The following is a 15,685-nucleotide window of genomic DNA, read 5'->3' on the forward strand; positions in this document are numbered from 1 at the left end:
GTTCTCAATCTTTTTTTCCTGTCCTTAAGAGCAATCTAAAGAGTACTGGCCAACCAAAGTATTGACTCATCCTCATGAAATACCTTTTAGTCCTCCATAATCTAGTAAACTAGTGTCAGCTAGGGCATAAAAAAGTCTGGTGGGCTGTGTCTTCTAAGGTAGAGTCAGTTCTGTAGATTACATGGCACCCAATAGACCCATATGCTTTATTCAAAGCAACATTTTATGCTTAGGCCCACAATAAAAGGAGACAGAAGATGAAAGAAACATTATTCATTTTTTTCACAACCTTTTGAAGATGATTGAGGAACTGATTGAGATAATGATGAGAAAAAAATGATGATTGAGAAACCCCATTTGACCTTCTTTGCACGCAGGTTGTAAAATATTCCAAAATAAAGACTTTAGAAGTAAAGCTAATGAAAACAAACAAGGAGTAACATGCTTTCAGGCCTCAAGAAAAAAATTAAACACAAAAATGTTTCAATTAAAAATTTGACCTGTACTACTATGTCATATAGAGTTGGGCAGCTACATAAGCTGGGTGCAATGATTTCACTGCTTAAAAGCATTAGAAGATGTGGCTTAGGGGGCAAAAACATGCAAATTTAGGAGTGAGCTGTTCACAGGATTTACAGACCACTTGGCAGCATGGGCAGGAACGACAGTTATTTACTAAACAGACAGGTCACTGAAAGAAAATTTGATTTTAGAGAGTATTAGAGAGAATTTTACTTTTGTAAAATTCAGTGTGTTTAGAATTTTTTTCAACTAACCTGAATTTCCAACATAAAGCTCCCTTACTCATGAACAATAAACTAAACTTGCAAACTTAAAATGTATAGAATGGAAATTAAAATGATGTAATATAACTTTCTACATGTTCTGCAGATGATTTATTTTTTCTTACAAAAGGGAAATGATGTCTACATCTTTCAAGAATACTGTTTCCCCTGCAACAGGTTACATTTTCGTTGCCCATGTTATTGAGAGCAGCATACTTTTTTTTTATTATAACAGTATTGGCATACTTTCAGTTTCTAAGGAGTCTGCATTGGTGACATAAATTTGGATTTACAGCTGTAATCAGGCTGACCAGTTAAAAAACTTGGATGTTACAATAGGTTTATTTGGCAACTGAATTGCATTTAGTTCAAAACACACCACCTGAATTTTCTACAGTTTTTTTTTGCAGCTCAAACAAAAGCAAATATCTTTACTGCCTTCTATTGCTGTTTTCCATCCTTGACCCCACACATAAGTAAGTCTCTTAGCTAGGTTTCCAGACTGCTGCCAAAATTACAAGTTTCTGATTTCATCTTGCAATTGGCTCCATCTGTTGAAAAGGAAACGCCTCACAGTTTTGGATAATGTAGGCGCAAAATGATTTTTTTTACATCGGAGTGATTTTCTCAAATGTCTGGTCTCTTATGTAACAGTCTCCCGGTGTTAAAGCTGGAACAAAGAAAAACAAAGATATTTCTCATAACAACCACTCATAGTGCACCAGACATAATAACAATCTAAAAGGCCAATAATGAACAAAAGTCAATTAGTAAATGCTTTCTGTTCTGCACAGTCTAAACTAACAAATAATGGAATTTGATAGCAGGTACAGGTAACTGCCCTGTGCACATCATGTATGTTCCTACAGGCAAGCATTTTCTTTTCCTAGTGAAGAGTTTAGCTCTCACAAATCAGTTCCTTTTGGCAATGTAATAGAGACAAATGCACACACAGTATATTGTTAGTTGGAACTCTGAATGTATTACTGAGCTGCATCATGAAAGCAAATATATAAATGAGGTGAGATTAAATGAACAGTAACATTTATAGACTATTTGACAGCCTGGACACATCCCCCCTACCTAACATACCCCTATGCTTCAAAAATACTTTTTAGTATTATTCATGAACCTAAAGAAATATTAATAAAGGGCAGAAAACAGGATATTTAGTGCTCTTTAGCAAAATACTGGAATAATAACACGAAATTCATGGGAGCAAACTTGGGGAAACAACATTCTTGAACAACGTCAGGCCTACAGGGCCTCTAAACAGTGGCAACTCAACAATATATAGGAAGAAAACTCAAATCTGTCCTAGCATATTTATATTTAGTCGGATTTTTTTTCAGTTTTTACGTGGAACTATCATATAGATGATCTTCATGACCAGGGTAGGCCCCAAGCACCCCTTTAACCTTACCTTCTTCAACATCCCCCCTACCGTACCACCCAGCCTTCCCCAAGATTTAGACTACACATCGCCTTTGGAAAAATTGCTTGGCTGGACAGCCGTTTATTGTACAAAACTCATTAAAAATAAACTTCTCTTTATTATACATAACCATTATAAAAAAACCATAAATACCACATAACAATTAGACCTTACCACAACCGCATTTTTGCTGTTCATGGTATTACCAACATGATAATAACTGATATATTTTGGCTCCCAGCCAGTATCATGCTTACACAGCATAAAACCTTACACTTGGACGCCCCTCCACACTCCAATTGCCCTTTCCATACCATCCTGCAACCCAAGGCACCATAAATCCATGCCCAACGCAATTAGATGTACCCCGTTACCTTGCACATACCTCCAGGTATCTACCTCCAATTCCTTATGTCTGACAACCAATCCCCCGTTTCTACACGCAAAACACCGTATTTCTTTATTTACCTTAATTCTGGCCTTATTAAGGTGCTCCACCAATTTTGCCAATCTCCAACTGGTTCTGGCTACTATGTTGGACCATACAAAAACCATCCCAGGGAATTCTACCCTCAGCCTTAAAAAATCCACTTTAATGTTCTGAATATTATCCCTATTAGAATGAACCCCCAAGTCATTACCACCCGCGTGAACCACGAAAACATCAGGAGGCCGGTCAAGCCAAACGAACCGGTGAAACTCCGGAAGAACCCGACTCCATATAAGCCCTGGCACTCCTAAATATCTCACTGTGTCCGTTTTTCTGGGAATCCTGATTTGACACCCATTGGGCCAAATATCCTTTCTCCTTGCCCCCGTTGGACATAAGAATGACCTAAAATCCACATGAGACATCCCTCTCTTCCTGCAGAAAAACAGACCATAATCTTGACATCCCACTTTTTCCAAACACTTCCTAAAAACTGATACGAACTGGAAATGGGACAAAGAATCCCATCTGCATATACCAAAAAGGGGCCTCCCCCACCGGCCGTACCTCCAACAACCGTTGAACCCCTTGGACCAGACATGCCACCGACCCTGGCAGGGAAAACAGTTGCACCCATACCCAATTGATTTGTTTTTGACCCTCCTGTAAATAACTGCACCCCTTTACCATTACACACCACATCCCTGACCATTACCCCCCATGTTTATGTTTTGACGGGTTAACCATCTCACCTATCCTTAACGCTCCAAAAAAAGCCACCACAAAGGCCACCAAAATATTTGCTCATATTGTGAACTACAAACCACCCCCAATGATCCCAAGAACCTGACCAACAAGTCAAACGTAACCGGCCTTCGTTTATCCACAACGTCTAAAAACCTTTAAAGCCAGTTTCACCAAGAAGTTTTTTGTAATGTGCCCTTAAATGTGTAGCTTCAATAAAAAAGCCAACTCTGCTATTTTTCTATTTACCACTGCTAACGAAACCCCCTGAGCCCAAAGATTGCCAAAACAGAAGATGTCACCCCCCGCGATCCAGGTCCCCTGACACCATTCTTCCTATTTCAACAATACCACTGAGTATGCGCTTCAAGTTGTCACACTCACCGACCTGCAAACTAACCCAGCGACTATTCCAGGACAACGTTCCACAAATTCGGTCCCACTGAAAACGAGACAAAGAATCTGCAATAGAGTTTTGCACCCCAGGAATATGCTTCACCACTTCAAAAAATATTAGCCTGCATACACAACAAAATCAGTTGCCTCAACAGACACACAATTGGTGGGGAGGAAGCCTAAAACGTATTAAGTGCCTGTACAACCCCAAAAATTGTCATAATGAAGCTTTACTTTTTGTTCCCCAACTCTTCACCCCACAATTCCACTGTCACAACAATGGGGAACATTTCAAACAGAACCAGATTAGTCAAAGGGCCTGCCTCCCGCCAGGTGCTCAGCCACGCCCCAGTGCTCCACTTGCCCGCGAAATAAACCTCAAAGCCACTAAAACTTGCCGCATTCGTGAACAGATGCATATCAAAGTTTTTGATGGGGCCTTCTTACCATAATGAGTAGGAGACCGCACTCCCGCGGTCGCTGCTGCCATCCTCCTGCTAAATACTTACTCATTGGCATAATCCAACAAACAAAGTTCAACTTTCCTAATAATGATTGGACTCCCTTTGGATGCATCTTCCTATGTTCCAAAGCTTCCTTCACCACCCATCTCAAATCCACCAACTTATCCCCAGGCAGCCTGCACTCTATTGCCGCAGAATCCATTTCAATGCCCAAAAAGACTGTAGTCATATCTGGACCCCCCGTCTTTTCTGGTGCTAACGGTATCCCAAAAACTTCAGCCAGATGTTGCAGTGTGGCTAGCAATACCACACACACTCTACTCTCTGGGGGACCAATACATAAAAAAAATCATCTAAATAATGTATTGATGAATTTATCCCCACCACTCCCTTCATTGCCCATTCAAAAAATGAAATAAATTTTTCAAAATATGCACATGAGATAGAGCATCCCCATCACTGGTCAAGAAAATAATCCCCCTTACAGGTACAACCCAACAGGTGCAAGCCTTCTGGGTGTACTGGCAACAGCCTAAAAGCTGTCAACTTTTGCCATCACAGATCCCCTACCATACATTTGTACCCATCGAATTGCTGCATCAAATGAAATATAGGGTACCAAACACCACTTCCGGACAATGCCTCGCCGATATACTAATGAACACAGAATCCGGAAGCCTACCCTAAATTCTTCTTCCAAAAACTGTGCGCATCTTTTTTACCTGCATTGGTCCGACCAATTGGCAGCCTCCCCACTGAAACATCCCCCCCAAATCTGAAAGATTGCGCAGCACGGTGGGAATCCCCACATCCAAAGCCTTCATGCTTGAACAGGCAACCTGCTCCGAAACAACAGTTTCCTTCATTAAACTGCCAGCATACGCTTTTTTTGTGCAAGGCCGATGTCCCCAAGACTGCCGGGACCTCTAGGATTTTTCTGTCTTTAGAGGAGAGGTGAAGCATTTGGGGTCCAAGGTAATAGGTCCATATAGTATCCACTCTACAAGAGCTATACTAAATAATGTAAAGCTTCTTGTAGAAGTTGTAAAAACATGATGGAATATCCACAATGTGGTGCAATTTCTGACTTATTTTATTCAAAATCAGTTAATCAATGTTTAATGTAATCAATGTTATGCTCCCGCTGACAGCAAAAGAACGAACATGAGCCAACTTTATTTTACTATTATTACCAAACTCATAAAAGCACCTATGGCAATGGGCCAAGGTAGCACTGGCTTTCCCCAGACAAAGAGAAGTCCGTTTTTGACGATAGGGATGCAGACAAGGTACTGGCAACCTATCAAGGGTGTACTTGTGTGCAAGCTTAAAAGTCTGAGTGCAGTAAATTAGAATGACTGTTTATCAATGGGTGGTTGATGAATGAACAAAGTCAGGGTACCTCTGTACACGTGCGACAATTACCCCCCCCCCAACGTCCACAGCTGGTTATCTGAGGCAATGATTATCTATTGTGGGTACACAGCATAGCAAGGAGAAAGATTAAAAAAAAGTATAAATAGGGGAGGAGATTACACTAAGTGCACTTATGTAAGTAAAACAAAAAGACTACTTCTGTGCATGGATTGATGGATGAGTAGTAAGGGTTTAAGAGACAGAAGAAGATGGCGAGGGAAGTTTGAAAAGATGGGTTTTAAGGGCTCTTTTAAGTGTGCAGAAACTAGGAGCAAGCCCAATAGGTTAAGGAATACCATTCCATATAGTCAGGGCAGCCCTAGAAAAGTCTTGGAACCATGAAGGTGATGAAGATTTGAGTGAGGAAGTCATCAGTAGGTCGTTGCAGAAGTGAAGAGCACAGTTAGGTTTATTTTTCCATCATGGTAGAAAGGTAGGAGGGACAAGAACTGAGGAGGGATTTGAAGGCAAAGCACAGGAGCTTGAATTTGATTCTAAGGTAAAATGGAAGCCAATGATGAGAATCACAAGGACATGCAGCAGAAGCAGGAGAGTGATGGGAAGGATGGATAAGTCTGGCTAAAGCATACATAATAGCTTGTAGAGGAGAAAGTCGAGTTAATGGAATACCAGAAATCTTATCCAGGACTGAGGGAGACAAGTCAGAAGTGGAAAGATAGATTTGAGTGTCATCTGGATACAGATGGTACTGTAAACCAAAGGAGGATATGAGTTTGCCAAGTTGTACAGAGAAAAGAAAACTGGTCCAAGGACCCTTGGGGAACACCAGGGAGGAGAGTAGGAATTACCATAGAAAAAACTTGAAAGGAGCAGTCAGACAGGTAGGAATCAAACCAAGAAAGAGCAGTGTCACAGATACCAATGGAGTTCATGATTTGATTGTGAAGGGGGTGATCAACAGTGTCAAAAGCAGAGGAAAGATCTAGGAGAAGGAGGAGGGAAAAGTTCACTTGTGACTTAGCTTTAATAAGGTCATTGGCCACTTTGCTCCCTTTTAAAGATAGGTACCACATTGGCCTTACACCAATTCATTGGTACCATGCCTTTGATTATAGAGTTGCTAAATATTAGAAACAATGGCTTTAAAATAATAGAGCTCAGCTGCTTGAGTTCCTGGATCATATCAATAAATCAGGTCAAGGTGCTTATAAACCCTTATTTTAACTGTTAGTCGATATTATCAATTTGGAGCCATTGTGGCTTGTGTGACACTGCTTTTTACATTTTGGACTTGATTTCCACCATTTTTTGTGTACACAAAGCTAAAAAAACTGTTTCATAAATCCGTCTTTTCTTTATCCCTGGTAATCACTTCCAAGACATCCCTTAAGGGCCTACAGAACTGATCTTTATGCTATAAATATATTTTACATTTGATTTTCTTTTTACATCTTTTGCTATATTCTTTATAACTGTCAAATGACTCAGAGGGTCCAGCAGAGTATCATTTCTAGTTGGGGCTTCTATAAACTGCACCATAAAATTTTTTTATCAAATTAATTCATAAATGTACGCCTTTTTGCTGTACTAGCTGTGCCATTACCTCAGTATTAGGGTAGTTAAAATCACCCAACTACCACTGTTCCAGCCTGTGCAGCCCTTTCTATCTGTCTAAGTAGCTAATTCTCTATCTCTTCTTTAGAACTGGGGGGACCACAGCAGACTCCAATAATTAACTGTGTATTATGCATCTCCATATGTAACTCCACCCTATAATGTAATGTATCAACCTCATCACTTGCTCCATCAACAATTTTTTACTTTCACATTCACTTTCATATCACTTCTGTCAGCCTTCAGAAAGGAGAGCTCTGTTTGAGGGAATCTTGATGGTGATTAACTGGGAGATCACACACACAGGTATTGGTTAACAGGGGTAAATGTCCTTTCTAGTTTAATTGCAGAAAATACAGTGATAAATGTTCTTGCAGATAAACAGTAGTGGTAAATGTCCAATGACTGGGCAGATAACAGTGTTGGTAAATGTCCAATGACTTTGCAGATAAACAGTAGTGATAATAGCTTGCAGACAAACCTTGGAAGTCATACACGGATGATCAAATGGAGAGCGGAGGATGCATGTAGCGAGGAGCAGGAACAGGAATCAGGAAGTTGTCACGATCAATCCACACTGGAAGGAATTCAGGGAGCCTTCATATAGTGCCGCCCCAGTCTCTGGAGCTTGCACTGAGCATGTGCAGAGTAAGGCTACACACTGAGCATGTGCGAAGTGCAGTGCAAACTGAGCATATGCAATCAGGTTCATTTAGACATAGGTTGGTGACAACTTCCCACATACAGACAGACACCACTACCTTTTCATTTTACTCTGTCTTTCTGAAAAAACAGTATAGTCGGGAATGTTACCAGCCTCATGTAAAGAAACAAAATAGAATTCAGTAATTCTAACTCATAAAAGCATAATGCTCTTCATTCACTAAGGCTTCCAACTTATGAGCACAACTTTATGTGTTGTGCAGCACTGCACAGTACACACAAAACTATGCACTCTATGATGGACCTGTGCTGCACCACAATATTAAAAAATTCGGCTAATTAAAAAACAGTGCATGCACCATTTTAAAATTTAATGGGCTGCTTTACTGCACATGAACACATGTGCCCAGGGTGGAATGGGAAGGTCCACCAAGTACCTTCCTTCCCATTTCAGAGTCCAGGGCCCTGAAATTTGCTAAAACACAGTAACCCCAGCAGAGTAGCACAAATACTTATTTTTGACTTACCCAAGGGGTTAGTAAGGAATTTTTCAGTTTTAGAGAGGAAGAACCTCTATTTTATATTACTAAGCAGTGCATTAGTCAGACTTTGCACCATTCTGCCCTTTATCCTCTTGTTTTCCATATTCACAAAAAGGTGATAATAAATTAGGGTCTTCAACCACAGTATGTAGTAGCAAATAATTTACTGCTAAAGCAGGCATGGTATGGGTGGTCTAGCTTATAAACTGCTAGATTGCCAAGTGGCCACATGGTAGGTGTGTAGCTGCCACATGCTATGCCACTTCGAATTGAATGATTTGCTAACCTGTGTGTAAAGTCAGTACTGAATACCGATCATGTGCATCCTGATGTTATAGAATAGGGATAAAAGCCAAGGTGCAATAGTCAAGACAGGGTGTAGGGAAAACAAGGATGGATGAAATGTTCAGAAGGATGCAAGTTATCAGTAGACTGCATGAAAGGTTAAATTTACAGCCTTTAATGTATTTTGTATATAGATATTGTTTTAGGTGTATATGTGGGTGGAAGTTCCCCTTTAAGATCCTTTTCTTTTAAAGCTGCCAGAAGATTATCTTTTCAATGCATACTGTATTTACCAAGGCTTCACTGACAGATGTGACAAAAACTGCTTTTTTTTTCAAAAATAGTGGCAAAAAAACAAATTGTTGATAATTTTGAAGTTATTGCATTAATAAGAAGCTGAACGTTTTACTGATTCCCGACTAGTTATGTGTAGGTTTCACTTTAATTTTATCACTAAAAACGGTAAATTCTGATGTAAAAGGGAAGAAAAGAATTAAACAATCCCAAACCCCTTTATTTCTTTTCAATAGAAACTTCAAAGCTTTTCAAAGGTATGCAAAGTATGGGTAACCATATGTGACTGCTTTATTCATTGCATTGCTAGTAATATTATAGCAGGATTGTAATAAACTGCTAATAAGCACACAAATGTGATAAAACACAGCTTTAATGATTATACCTTGCTCAAGAAATCGAAGGGAACACCAAAGTAAGATATCAGATCTCGATGACCAAAAATCTCAAGTTGAAAATTTTAATTGGTATACATTGTGTAATTTATTGAGAAGAAAATGACATAAGAACAATCATAGGAAACTAAAATCATTAAATCAGGCTGGAGTCAAAATCACACTGAAAATGAAAATAAAAAAACTGACCAAAAAACGATCAAACTTGCATGGATTTCTTTACAACTCATTATGTGGCTTAGTAGTTTGTATGGCCTCCTCATGTTTATATGGAACAATGACTGGGCATACTTCTGATCAGTTTGCAGATTCAAGCCATTGATGACACCACCAGTGAGCTACTTGGCAGAATCAGACACTTGATGCATACTGTCATAAATGGTCTCTATGGAATTTAGGTCTAGATACCGTGGGGGGGGGGAGGTCAATGATATCAATACTTTATTATCCTGGAACTACCCACACATTCTGACTACAAAAGGTCAGTCATTGTCCTGGACTAGAAGGAACTCCACTGAATCAATATAAGGTCTGGCAATGGGTTCAAGGATTTCTTCTTGGTATCAAACAGTAGTCAGGGTGTTATTAGCCAGCACATGGAGGTCTGTGTGGTCCTCTATATATTTACATCCCTAGACTATCACTGCCCCATTACCAACTGGTCATTCTAGATAAAACTGCAGATATCATAACATTAATGCATCCTCAAACACTTTGATGTCTGTTACAGAGACTCAGTATGAACCTGTTTTTATATGTGAAGGGAACAGGGCACTAATAGAATGCTGGCAGTGCTCCTCCTGTTTTTCACAACATGAAGATGCAGATAACAGTCCAGCCTCTGGATTGTTGCTCTTCTTTGTCATAGCTCTCCTCGTGTAAGGGCCTGTCACCTGGCATCTGTTCCAATCTCTTGAGACTGTGCTGGGAAACACAACAAGCCTTGAGACGGCATGTATACATGTGCCATTAGTGAGCTGCAGGTACTGCCTCATACTACTATATAGCTCAAGCAGTGGAAAACAGTACAAGAAACTGCAAGACTGATAAAAAAAGCAGATAAGAAGAATTAGGATAGAGAAATGGAATGTGGCCGATCCCTCTTTAGGGGGTGGCTTTTTGTTGCCTTTCCTGTTGCTATTTTTTGCACCAAAGCTGGTGAAATAGATTCACAATCACTTACACTTCCTAACTGGACAAAACGATGTCCCAAAAGTTTGTTTGACTTGATAATTCATTGGTGGTCATGATTTTCATGAGCACTTAGATCAAGCAAAGCTATGCTGAAATCCACAAGTGTTCTGTGTAATTATTGAAACTTAAAAATAAAAAAATCACACTTAATTCCGCAGATCCCTCGATCGCGCTGGAGCTTTCTTCGATCGAGTCCCGCGCCAGGATGAAGATGAATTTCAGGACTGTGAGGGACTCGTGGGAGGAAACGCAGAGTTCTGCCATCTTCAGCATTTTTCTGTGTACGTCATCTGATCTCACACTGTGCAGGTGCGAGATGAGGTGATATAAGCCTGCTGTAAAAGAGAAAAAAGTGTCTCAGTGCACATGCATGAGATTAGCATCTCTTTCCCCTCATTGAAGTAAAATGCCTCTTCTGTGCATGCAGTATAAAAATATATAAATATATATATATATATATATATATATATATAATTACTTTACATAGTACAAGTAAAAATTCGAGTTTAGGTCTACTTTAACCCCCCGAGCGGTATTTCCGAGTGTGACTCGGGGTTCGATTTTACTTGCTAAAAGCGGTAATCCCAAGTGACACTCGGGGTCGCCAAAAACATTAAAAAAAACACTTACCTTGTTCCCTTGGCATCCCCCGGCATCCTGCTCGTTTCTGCAGGTCCTCGGGACACCTCTTCTTCTTCCGATCTTCAGACGGCGACTGCAGAGACTTTCTCCGGAGTTTGCCGGTGATGTCGGTGCAGGCGGGAGCCGCGGAGGGAATTTAAAACAATTTTGTATTGGATTGGATTCAATACAAAATAACTGTATTGAATCCAATACAAAGAAATCTTATTACAATATATAAATATATATATACACAGGTTTTAGTATTTTTATGGATACTTTTTTTATTTAAAGTTTATTATTAAATGTATTAAATATTAGACATATTTTGGTGAGTTATTTCTAAGAATTATAGGCCTACAATGTAAAATAAATTTCCATGCAAAAAAATGTAATGCTTTTTGCATGAAAATATGGACAGAATTAGAACGCCAGGGGGTTAAGTAGCAGTAGTGTAAGCTGCAGAATCAGCTGCAAAACTTCCTCTATAAAGATAAATTTATGTTCTATCAACATAATACATCTAAAAGAAATTGACAAATTAAAAAAAAAACATCTAATTACTATAAATGACAGACAAATTCTTTGTATAGGTCTATAGAGCATAAAAGTGAATTGACATGTTTGCAGCTTCATCTTCTTTTCCCTTTAATAGAGTTGTTTCCTGCTTGAAGCATTTAGTGAAATAGATTACTGCAGTCCTATGAAGCATATTTTTTTCTTTTACTAAAAGTTAGATTTTTTTTTTCCATAGCCAATGAGTCTGACAGATAGGATGTGGCAGGGTTGGATATATTTGGCGTTAAACTATGATGGAACAGCAAAATCAAACCATGCCTCTTTGCCCACATTCTTTGATGACATGCTAAAATATTCTTAAAAAGCATAGAGTCTACATGTTTTCTAGCGTTAAAGCCTATTCCCTGTAATGGAATCTTGTTAATTATACCCTAGAAACACATACCACTATGGTCCCTTGTAGGCAAATCAAGTTATTTCCTTTTTGACTGTTGTTCTTGGCATCTTTGGTGGTGCCATGTATTTTCATTTTTAAGAGAGAACATTGAAATCCAGTCCCCCATGTGGAGAGCTTGTGCCCAGTATAAATAATGGGAACTGCATCTGGGCACAAAAATGGAAACATGAAACCACTTTTTTTGGTTTATAGAGTATCATCATTACAAATAAGCGAAATTAAAGATATTTAAACAAATACTTCTCTATAAGAGTGTAATTATTGACATTAAATCTAAGAAAATGTTTAAAGCCATAAACATTTTAGGGGTCAGCAAATATTTAAAAAGAAATGTTGAATAAAAAAAAACGTAAAACATGCACACATTTAACATTTGGCTACCTTTGTGTGATATTTGTTTTGGTACAGTCAATTGCTATACCACACACTCTTTGTAATGTTAGCCACAGGGAAGCTGGAGTATTTCTGTGATTTTTTTACAATACTACTTTCTGCATACCATTCTGCCAGGGTTTAATTTTTCTATTTTGATTATTTTTTAACGAAAATTTCAAAAATGCAAATAAAATTGTGAACAACGACATACGTTTAGTGAACGAACTATTATTTAGGTAACATACACCTTTGTTATAATGCAAGTATACCATGTCTGGCACTCCTATCATTATGCCTGTAAATCTGTACACAGTATTTAAAATTAAGGATGTATATAAAGCTGAATGCTATTGATCTGTAAAAATTTCTGGCTTTCAATTAGCTGGTTGGTTGGTCAGTTGGTTTTACTCTGCTACCTTTTTTTACCACAGATCTCGCTGCAAAAGTTTTTTGCCAGAAGAGGGCAAGTATGAGTGAATAGCTGGACCATCTAGGAAAGGTTTTACTATGTAATCTGCTTTTAATTTTTTTTTTTACAGTAAAAAACACATAGTAAAAGTATAAAAACACATTTTAGTGCACCAAGCATCATTGCCCATTGATCTGACCTTTTGATGACTTAAAAATAACTTCTGAATGTATCATTTCATCACTTTGTCTTTGACCTTGATTGTTCCTGACTGATTGCTGGATCTCGCCGTCACTGTTTTGGAAGAATTTAAAAGCAGCGATACGATTTGAAGTCCCTTGTGGAATAGAGCTATAGTGATTCATCAGGAAATTTGTCATCAGACAGCGAAAGTGAACTGAGAGATGATTCTGGACCTGAGGTCAGTGCTGTGCCCACATGGTGTCCTATTGACCTTGAAGCAGACCAGGCAGCACCGCCAAGATTTCCATTCACCGGCGCACCTGGGATGAAAATTGAGGCTGAATGCGACGACCCCCTGGCATACAAGTTGTTTTTGACCGATGAAGTTATGAAAAAAATTGTTGCGGTGACAAACATGTATGCTACTCTGTGTTTGCTAACTTTTTGAAATTTTTGGCAAATTTTTTAGTGCAAACATGTGTGCTGCTCTGTGTTTTTTAACTTTAAAAAAAAAATGTTATGCAAACATTTATGCTGCTCTGTGTTTGCTAGGATATTACTTGCAACCTTCACCACACTATAAAAAAACATGTCCTAAAATACAATTTTTATTTTGTTTTATGCAGGTACGCTGGACAACAACAAGGTGCTCCAAACCTGAGGTTTGCAAGAAGCAGAAAGTGGGAACCTGTGACCAAGGATGACATTTGGCTGTTTTTGGGCTTGGTGATCCTGCAGGGAGTTGTTGGAAAACCTGTGCAGAAGTGGTACTGGTCCAAGAACAAAATACTTGCCACTCCATTCTGGGTACAGTCATGCCAGAATACCGCTTTTCCCTCATAATGAAGTACCTGCACTTCGCAAACAATGAAGAATTTGATGAGACTACCCTTCCTGCACCAAAACTCAAGAAAATTTGGGAAGTGTCTCAGATGATTCCACAAAATTTCCAGCAAACCTATGTGGCAGAAAGAGATGTCAGCATTGATGAAAGTCTAATGGCTTACAAGGGGAGGCTCAGCTGGGTGCAGTATATTGCGTCAAAGAGGGCACGATTTGACATGAAAACGTATATGCTGTGTGAATCCTCATCTGGCTTCATTTAGAATACAGTACTGTACACTGGAAAAGGGACACAGTTCAACCCCAGATACAGCCATTATGGATTGGCAACATCTTCAGTGCTATCCCTCATTGAGCCATTGCTAGATCAGGGCTATTGTGTCACAACTGACAATTTCTACACCTCTCCTGAGCTTTATGAGTTCCTTCTGCAACACAGAAAGGATGCCTATGGAACCGTTTGGGCTAACCGGTGCAACCTGCTGTCATTGTTTGCAAAAGGGAAGCTGAAGACAGGAGAAATTGTTGCCTGGCAGAAAGAAAAGATGATGGCCCAGAGATGGCGTGACAAGAAAGATGTGTGCCTGATGAGTACTGTCCATGATGCCTCCACTGTTCTGGTACACACAAAACGTGGGAAAGAAGTGATGAAGCCACAGGTGGTGATTGACTACAACAACACCATGGGAGGTATCGACAGAGCTGACTAAGTCATGACATTCTACCCAGCAATGAGGAAACGGCAAAGGAAGTACTACAAGAAGATTTTCAGGCATCTTGTTGAGCAGTGCCTATGGAATGCCTACATTCTGTAACAAAAAAATAGTCAGAGGCCTGTGAATCATTCAGACTTCATTTTGCAAGTTTCCGAATCAATGGTCAAGAACCACCAAACACCATCAGTGGCTATGAATAGACCTGGACGTCATGCTTCCACCAATGTCAACCCAGAACGCCTGACCGGTCGTCACTTCATTGAATACATCCCACCAACCCAGAAAAAGGCAGCACCTACAAGGATGTGCGTGGTTAGCTGCTCAAAGATCGTTGACAGGGGAAGGAAGAAACGCAAGGATACCAGGTTCTACTGTCCTGACTGTGATGTTGGACTTTGTGCAGCACCCTGCTTCAAAATATACCACACCCCGGATGTCCACTAAAAATGTAATTTTTTTTTTTTTTAAATCTGCATTTAATTTATATTATTATTTATATACAATAATATTGCACCCTTGTTTGAAAAATTTCAGTGAGAAATTTTTAATAAAATTGTTTTTTTAAGATACATTGTTGTGGTCTATTATTTCATTATTTTTTATATTTATGATTTATAATTATTATATTATAATTTATGAATATAATAAATAAATATATTTATTATACTCGGGAGTTAATCCTAAGAATTACAGGCCCACAATATAAAGAAAAATTTCTATGCAAAAAAAAAAGGATCACTTTTTGCTTCAAAAAACTGTGAGAATTGGAACGCTAGGGGGTTAAAGTTAGATCCTTTTGAGCTGCCCATTCCACTGAAACAGCCCTTACTAAAGGGGCCAATGACCTCTTCAGAGCTAGGTCTCGAGGAAACCTTTCCCTCCTCTTTCTCCTTGATCTTTTCTCCGCTTTTGACACTTTTGATCACCCCCTTCCAATACAAATC

The 15,685-nt window shown here is 39.1% G+C and overlaps 1 long non-coding RNA gene across 1 annotated transcript; it reads right to left on the minus strand.

Annotated features, from left to right (window-relative positions):
• Positions 1–1,054: 1,054 nt before the first annotated feature.
• LOC140322005 (uncharacterized) lies at positions 1,055–7,860 on the minus strand. The gene is made up of 2 exons (XR_011919093.1): positions 7,727–7,860; positions 1,055–1,455 (listed from the first exon to the last, which is right to left on the minus strand). It is a non-coding gene; the product is annotated as an uncharacterized lncRNA (long non-coding RNA).
• Between the last annotated feature and the right edge of the window lie 7,825 nt (positions 7,861–15,685).

The sequence above is a fragment of the Pyxicephalus adspersus genome, chromosome 2 (genome assembly GCF_032062135.1).
Source record: "Pyxicephalus adspersus chromosome 2, UCB_Pads_2.0, whole genome shotgun sequence".
Classification (NCBI taxonomy): Eukaryota; Metazoa; Chordata; class Amphibia; order Anura; family Pyxicephalidae; genus Pyxicephalus; species Pyxicephalus adspersus.